Raw genomic sequence first — 5,256 nt, 5'->3', positions numbered from 1 at the left:
GCTGGTCCTCTGGTCTAAGTCACTAGATGGAGAAGGGGGCCCAGCCTTGCGCTTCTTTCTGGTGAGGACTGACTGGACTTGCCACACCCCTGTCTGCGAGTGAGGAGGATGCCCTGGGAAGCCGATGGGAGTGCGCCTGGCCCCAGGGGCCAGTGGAGTCCTGAGGTGCACTTAGGTTTCACAGAGACTGGCTGAGTGTGTGGTGGTTATAGCAGGTGCCTTGGCGCCAGACTGCCTGCGTCCAGATCCTTGTCCTTCCGTTAATAGCTGTGTGGCCTTGAGTAGGTGCCCAGGCTCAGATTGCAAGACTGTAAAATGGGGGTAACAGAATCTAGATTGAGCGGGACAGGAATGAAGACTAAATGAGGTGATACACACAGAGTGGGCAGTGATGTTTGACGCATGAGAGGAGTGGGCCAGGAGCTCTCAGGATCATCAGGGCTGCAACAGAGCAGGCTGGGGACTGTGGCTAGACAGAACCACTTGTTCTCTCTCAGTGTCTGTTCTTCTGTTTCTTTAATACTGATTAGACACCTGTATTTTTAGTTGGGCACATGGCTGCCTGGATTCAAGGCATTTTCTCAGGGTCTCTTGAAATTCGGTGTGGCATTGCAGCTAAATTCAGGCCAGTAGTATGTGAACAGAAATGGCACGGGCAGCTTCTAGAAGGCATTCCTAAGCGGGGAAATAATGCTTCCGCCTCCCTGCTGAGCCCCGGATGGCGGGACCAGGGACCAGGACCCATCATGTGGACCAGATGGCAGGAGTGGGTGCAGCCATCCCAGGCCAGGACGTGAGCCCAGAAGTGCAGGCCCAGCGAGGCAGCAGCGCAAGACAGGCGGGGCCCAGGGTTCCTGATGCTGTCGAGGCCCACACGGGTTACCTGTCACCTGGTGGAGTTAAACGTATAAGTGACTTAGGGGTTTCATCACTTGGCAAGTCATCCAGATCCTAACTGATGCAGGGGCCAAAGAGCCTTGCAGAGAGGAGCAACGGATGATGCAGATGGTGTGTGTAAAGTTTCACAGAGAATGTGACACCCGAGTGAAATCTGGCCTTGCAGGGTGGCAGGGACCTTGGCGTTTGGTGGCAGGTTGCTTTCACCAGCCAGCTCTTGTGTTACTGAGTCCCTGCTCTTTGTTAGAGCAGATCAGACTCGGGGATGAGGGCGAAGGAGACCCTCTTCCTCGTCGTGCTAGCTGACATTCATTTCCTAAGGACAGGGCCTGTGGTTTAAACTCAGCCCATCGCTCTCTGCACCCCCTGCCTCACACACACATGTGCCTTCCTAAATAGAAACACTTGAAGGACTGAGGGAAGAGTTTGTGGGGTGGGGACGAGGGTAGTGTAATCACTTGCAGCGTGATGTTGAATATTCTGGCTTAGCCAGCAGCCTACCAATAATGAATGACCCATGGTGTCCCACTTATATTTTCCTGCCTTTCAACCCATCCCCCAAAACTTAGTGACTTAAAACAGTGAAACGTATCATACCTCATCATTCTGCAGTCTGGGCTTGGCTCGTTGGGAAGGTTCTGCTCCATGTGGTGTCTGCTGGGGCTGCAGCCTTCAAGGTGACTTCTTCACTCCCACATCTGGCCCTCAGCCAAGGCCTGCTGTATCTTCTCCCAGCATTTGGCTGCTCCAGGGTGTCTGGATGTCTTTATCTGATGGCTGATGGCTCCGGAGCAGTTTCCAAGAGAACAGGTCCCAGTTTCCAAGTGCCTTTTAAGCCTCTGCTAGCATCACAGGCCAAGTCAAGTCACGTGGCCAAGCCCGAGTCAGTGTGGGAGGGGCCGCTCAAGATGTGAGCGCTGAGTGGGGTTCATTGCAGACTGCGGATGTAACGGTCCTCACGTGTGTGGTCCAGAGATGGCTGAGCTCCACTGCTGGTGAGCGGAGGCATGGAGAGCGTAAGGAGATGAGGCTGACTGACTCCAGGGCGTGTATTTTGGAGAGAGCTGAAGATGGAAGCTTTACCCTGGGAGGCAGAAGAAACTGCAGGGTGTTTTGGCAAAGTAGTGACAGCATCCGAATTGAAGGGCAGGTTGAGGCTGAGAAACCTGAGAGAATTCTGGTCTAGGTGAGCTGGAGCAGGTGGAGTGAGGGGGGTGGCAGGTAATGAGGGTGACAAGGAAGATTCCCAAGGAGGCAGATTGGGACTTGGTGACGCCTGGATTAGGGGAGTAAAGGGAAGGATGCAGTCACCTTGGCACCCAGAATTCGGATCTTCCCAGTCTCAGCACCCACTACTCCCTGGGAAACGTTCTCGGTTCCTGCAAACCCACACATGCTTCAACATCTCAGTCTTTTGCCTGTAACGTGACCCTCTACCTGGAAAGCCTTCTTTCCTCCTCACTTGTCAGGGGAACAAGTAATTTGGTGTGCAGAGTGGGAAAGTGAGACTGAGTGGCACAGCGAGCATGGAGGAGTAAGTATGTAGGGGTCAGATCCTGAGGAGCCTCTTCAGTAGCAGGGTGGGGGGAACTTGGCCTTGAACTTGGCCCCGAGGGACGAGGTCCAGTAAGACTTGGGGAGATCTTTCCAGGGTCAACAAAGCCTGGAGCCAGGGAAGAGGCTGGGATGATGGTCCTGGAAGATGAAGACCTCAGCTGGGCAGTGGTCAAGGGCAGAGGGATCGAGGAAGTGGACTTGATGCCACTTCCCCTTCCAAACCACAAGAAATTACACAAAGAGTAGCTGGAAGGAAGGCCTGTCTCTCCCGTCCTTGGTTCTCATCCGAATATCCAGTCTCGGCACATGCCTGTCTTCAGTCTGCCCCTGTCCAGCTGTGTCTTTCAGATGGGAGAACAGCCCGAGTGTGTGGGGTGTGTGATGTGGGCTCTTACAGAGCGACCACACCAGAACTCCACAAACCTCCCAGAGGAAAGAAAATGCCTCAATGTCCTCTGATAATTTAAGATCCTCTTCAGCCCAGCCAAAGACGGAAGCTGGCCCTACAAGTTAGATGAGGCCGAGCGGGCTATGGCTGGCTTAGCGCTGTGGGAGCTGTGATGCACATTGTAGAAATTCTTTTATATGAATCACTGGGGGCAGAACCTGATCTGACCTGCACTACTCTATTGACAAAAGCTGACTTGGACTGCTGTGTAGAGTATTATCCCTTTTCTTGTGGAATAGAAAGTACAGCAGAAATGTCCTTGTGTTTGGAATACATGGAATATACTGAATCAACAATAAAAAGCATCCACAAAGAGAAGCACAGGCCCCAGTGGCTTCACTGAGTTCTACCAAAACATTTGCAAAATTAACCAGTTCTTCTCAAACTCTTCCAAAAGCAGAAGGGGAGGAAGCACTTCCCAGCTTACTTTGAGGCCAGTATTGCCCTGATACCTAAAGCCAGACCAAAACACCAAAATGAAATCTGTAGAGCATTTATCTCTTAGAAGCGTAGATATAAAAATGCTGACAGGCTGAATTGAGCAGCATATAAAAAGAATTGTATACCATGACCGAATGTAATTTATCTCAAACATTAAAGGTTAGTTTAATGTCAAGAAAGTCAACGTAATATACCGTATCAGTAGAATAAAATGCAGAGAGAACCACATGGTCGTCTTAACTGATGCAGAAAAAGCATTTGGCAAGATCTAACCCCTTTTTGTGATTAAAAACACTCAAACTAGGAATAGAAGGGAACCTCCTTAAACTAATAAAAGGCATCTCCAAAACCCCACAGTTAACAATACTTGGACATGAAAGACTTGAGTGTTTTCCACATAAGATCAGGAATAAAACATTCTTGCCACTTCTGCAGACCATACTGGAAGTTCTAGCCAGAATATTTACTCAAGGAAAAGCAAAGGTTTGCAGATTGGAAAGGAAGAAGTAAAACTTTGCAGGTGACAGGATCTTATATATAAGAAATCCTAACAAATCACTAAAAAAAACCACCACCACTGTTTGCGCTTCCCAGGTGGTGCTAGTGGTAAAGAATCCCCCTACCAATGCAGAAGATTTCAGACATGCAGGTTTGACCTGGGTCAGCCAGATCCCCTGGAGAAGGAAATGGCAACTCACTCCAGTATTCTTGCCTGGAAAATTCCACAGGCAGAGGAGCCTGGCGGGCTACAGTCCATGGGACCACAGAGAGACACAACAGAGCACAGCACAGCGGCAAACATGTTCAGCAAGATGGCAGGATACAGGATCAACATGAAAATCACTTGCATTATCACAGATGATAACAGGTGTTTGGTGAGGATGTGGAGGTACTGGGATCCTCATACTGCTGATGAGGATGTAAAATGCTGGACCCCACTTTGGAAAACATTACCAAGCCAATTCCACTGTGAGGCATATTCCTGAGGGAACTGAAAACGTGGCCACACGAGAGCTCGCACACAAATGTTGGTAAGATTGTTCACAAGTCAAAATGTGGAACCCATTCGAATGTTTATCAACTGATGAATGGGTAAATGTAGCCATATAATGGATATTTCTTAGCTATAAAAATAAGAACTGACGTGCTACAACATGTTGGAACCTGGAAAAAAAAACAAAAAACATTGTGCTGAGCGAAAGGAGCCAGACACAAAAGGCTGTATGTGGTGTGCTTTCATTTACAGGACATGTCCAGATAGGTAAATCTGTAGAGACAAAGTAGCTGAGGTCAGCGGGTAGGGGATAGGCAATGGAAAGTGACCCCTTAGTGGGCATCAGGTTTCTTCTGGAGGTGATGAAACATCCTGGAGTTAGTGGAGATGGTTTCCTCCCTTGATAAATATACTAACACCTATGCAGTTGTGCCCTATAAAAGGATGAGTTTTATGGTATATGAATTATGTCTCTATGAAAAGCAGTCACCACCAAGCCCTATCTGGCTACCCCGGTTTAGGTAAGTGGATTTATAAGAATAAAATAGAATTGTTTTCTCCCCTCTCTACAAAGTTATTTATACTCCAGTTGGCCCTCCATACCCTTGGGTCAAAAATATTTGGAAAAACATTCCAGAAAGTTTCAAACATCAGAACTTGTACTTGCTGCGTTTGTTGTTCAGTCGCTCAGCTGTGTCCAACTCTCTGCAACCCCATGGCCTGCAGCACACCAGGCTTCCCTGTACTTCACTGTCTCCAAGGTTTGCTCAAACTCATGTCCACTGAGTCATTTACATTGCAGTAGGTATTATAAGTAATCTAGAGATGGTTTAAAGTATACAAGAGGATGTGTGTAGCTTGTGTGCAATTGTTAAACGTAAGGGGCTCGAGCATGCGTGGATTTTGGCATTCATGGGGG

This window comes from Bos mutus, chromosome 18 (genome assembly GCF_027580195.1).
Source record: "Bos mutus isolate GX-2022 chromosome 18, NWIPB_WYAK_1.1, whole genome shotgun sequence".
Classification (NCBI taxonomy): Eukaryota; Metazoa; Chordata; class Mammalia; order Artiodactyla; family Bovidae; genus Bos; species Bos mutus.
The sequence above is the reverse complement of the archived record's forward strand: the minus strand, read 5'-3'. Positions refer to the sequence as shown.